Source organism: Podarcis pityusensis, assembly GCF_964106645.2.
Source record: "Podarcis pityusensis genome assembly, chromosome: 2".
NCBI classification, from domain to species: domain Eukaryota; kingdom Metazoa; phylum Chordata; class Lepidosauria; order Squamata; family Lacertidae; genus Podarcis; species Podarcis pityusensis.
In genome coordinates, this window is record NC_138029.1 from 44,259,738 (window position 1) to 44,263,098 (window position 3,361).

Sequence of the window (3,361 nt, forward strand, 5' to 3'; positions counted from 1 at the left end):
GAGTGGTGCCATTACTCCTGAATGGGACACCGAAACTCCTGTTGATGCAGCTCAGGGTTGCATTATTACTTTCACATAAGCCTCAAGGCAATTTGCAGTTATACAATAAAAACAAAATAGATTTTAAAACGACATCCCCCCAGGCTTAAAAAAAATACAAATAAACCTCCAATGTACAGATCCATTTGCTTGCTGTTTTTTTCCAAAAAAGAATCCCAACCCATTTGGAAACGCTTGTCTTTTTAGCCACTGCATTGAACTCTGACTCCAGTTTAGCTTGTGGTTTGCTAAAACCCTTGCTTGTTTTCCCATGTACTGTACATTTAGACTAAAATTCCTCACTGGGCTCTTTGAAGACTGTTTTAACATAAATGCAGTACTGTATGTTAAAACGTTTACAATTTGTGGCGAGGCTAATGTATCTGATTTAGTAACAGTCTGAACCACATATTATTGAAGACAACACGAGCTGCCCTACTGAGCCAGATCATCCGTTTATTAGGATCTGATTCTTGTAGGAAGAAGGATGCTAGGCTGAATGGACTCAGGACAGGAAGACCTTGATCACATGATACAGATTCAATTATGCTAGCAGAAGCCAGTGCAAGGACTTGTCACTAGCACAGGGCTTTGCCCCACTCCAGAACAGCAGGCAGGAGGAGGAGAGGAGACTGTTCCATTGCGCAAGCAGAACTCCTTACTCTGGGTTGTATGCCACATGGCGCTCTCTCTCCTTCCTACCATGAGCTCTCTTGTTCACACTTCCAGCTAGCCAGTCAGCTTTGCCCTCCCTCCAGGATATGCCATTCCTTTGCTCCTCGCATATATTTCACATTTTTCATTTCCGTCTGACAACAACAAGGGAGCATGCTCTGTCCTCACTGAGCTAGGTATTGATGGGGAAGAGGGGATCCCCTTTAGATTTTATATTTAAATGATATTTTTGTACATTTGCAGATTTCAGCCGAGCACGCTCAACCTCCCTCTTGTTTCTTGGTCACTCTGCTTTGGTTCCCACCATCTTGAATTCAAGATGGTGGGAACCAAAGCAGAGACATCACCTTGCCAACAAAGGTCTGTATAGTTAAAGCCATGGTTTTCCCGGTAGTGATGTATGGAAGTGAGAGCTGGACCATAAAGAAGGCTGATCGCCGAAGAATTGATGCTTTTGAATTATGGTGCTGGAGGAGACTCTTGAGAGTCCCATGGACTGCAAGAAGATCAAACGCATCCATTCTTAAGGAAATTAGCCCTGAGTGCTCACTGGAAGGACAGATCGTGAAGCTGAGGCTCCAATATTTTGGCCACCTCATGAGAAGAGAAGACTCCCTGGAAAAGACCCTGATGTTGGGAAAGATAGAGGGCACAAGGAGAAGGGGACGACAGAGGACAAGATGGTTGGACAGTGTTCTTGAAGCTACCAGCATGAGTCTGACCAAACTGCGGGAGGCAGTGGAAGACAGGAGTGCCTGGCGTGCTCTGGTCCATGGGGTCACGAAGAGTCGGACACGACTAAACGACTAAACAACAACAATCTTGAATTCAGGACACCGATGTGAAGAATAAGAGCTTTAAATAAACCTGGGCTTTGAACACACCTGCTTCCGTGTACTTCCATGTGAGCAGTTCAAATGGTCCCATTCTCAAGTTTGCTTTTGAAAAATAACCTTGGAGCGCAGCTCCGTTTAGCCCATAACTTTGCAAAGGTACAAAGGTCCAGTTAACATGTTGCACTCCACCATTTACAATCAAATATAATATAGTAGCAATTTGTTACACCTTCACAATACTTTTAAGACCGAGAGCCTTGTGTTCCTAGCATGTTAGTTATATGACATATATATCTTGGGAACTCTAGTTTATTCCTCGGTATTACAATACCCAGTTCCCTTAAACTGCAGTTCCTAAGATTATTTGGGGGAAGAGTTATGTGCTTTAAATGTATGCTGTGTATGCCACCCTGTATGAGACCCCACAAAACTTCCTCTGTTCCACTACCACTGTATTGTCCAGCAATTTAGGTCAACTCTCTGCTTTCTGTCTGGCTTAATATTTTCTCCTTCCCTCCCTTCCTCCCTTCCATGTCTGCAAATGAAAAGGCAAAGGCCAATGTAGCCCCACCCATCCGCGGACCCAGAAGTGTATCAGGCATTGGCAAGGAGGGACTGACAACTGTTTTTGCAAGAAAGGAAGGAATAGAGAGACTCCATGGCCAATTTGGGGGTGGGGGTGGGGGGAGGGAAGAGAGGCTATGAACCTCAATAATAAAAAGCAGGGCTGGCTTGACGTTTAATCTTCCATAATTAAACACTTCTGCAGTAGAGAACTCTGCTCACTCAGACATACTTTCCAGAAATGACTATGCCACATTCTTATGTACGAGTAGTAAACAAAGTTTATAAGAGAGAGAGAAATTCCATGGATGAGATAGAGGGGGAGGGAGTGAAACAAATCATAACATGGGATTTCTAGTCTAATATAAAACGATTGTATGCAAACTAACCAGTTTTGGGTTACTGAGTTTTCAAAGGCAAGGAGGTTCCTGTGAAATTCTTTTCTCTAAAGGTGTTGGATTTATTATTAATCAAATTTATATACTGCCCTAAACCCGCAGGTCTCAGGGCGGTTCACAGGAGTAATCCATACCGTGATTCCCCCAGGAAGAGACATGGCCAGTAAAAAGTTAATAGGAGGTTTGACCCCCTTTGGAGTGGCAGGGATCAGGTGAGCCCCTGTGGGAGCACCCTCGGGCCAGTCTTGAAAAGCCATGAGGCTACTTAACTTTGGGTGTCTGAGGAGTCTGCAACACTTACTGTAGGTTCTCATCTGGAAAATGTTTTATGTTCTATATTCAGTTGTAGGATGATGGGGATGATGATAATAATTATTATTATTTATATCCCGCCATAACCAGGCTAAGGGCGGCTAACATCAAAATATAAATACATTAAAACATAAAATTCAGCAATTGACTGAAATACAGCTTAAAATTGGATTAAAATCAAATAAGATCAGAAGGCAACCGGCAAATTATGACTATAGGGGTTGGGAACCTTAGGTACACACCAGGCTCAGCTATTTATATGAACCGGTGAGAGGAATTAGAGAGACCTATTATATGTAGGGTCTTGTAGGAGGAGAGGGGTCAGACTGGGCCCTGACAAAAGTCCTGGCGGAACAGCTCTGTCTTACAGGCCCTGTGGAGAGATGTCAAGTCTTTCGCAGCAGGGTGTTCCACCAGGCTGGGGCCAGGGCCGAAAAGGCCCTGGCTCTGGTTCGAGGCCAGCCTAACCCCCTTGAGGCCCGGGTCCTCCCAAGATGTTATTGTTTGCAGACTCTAGGGTCCTCCCTAGGGCATACC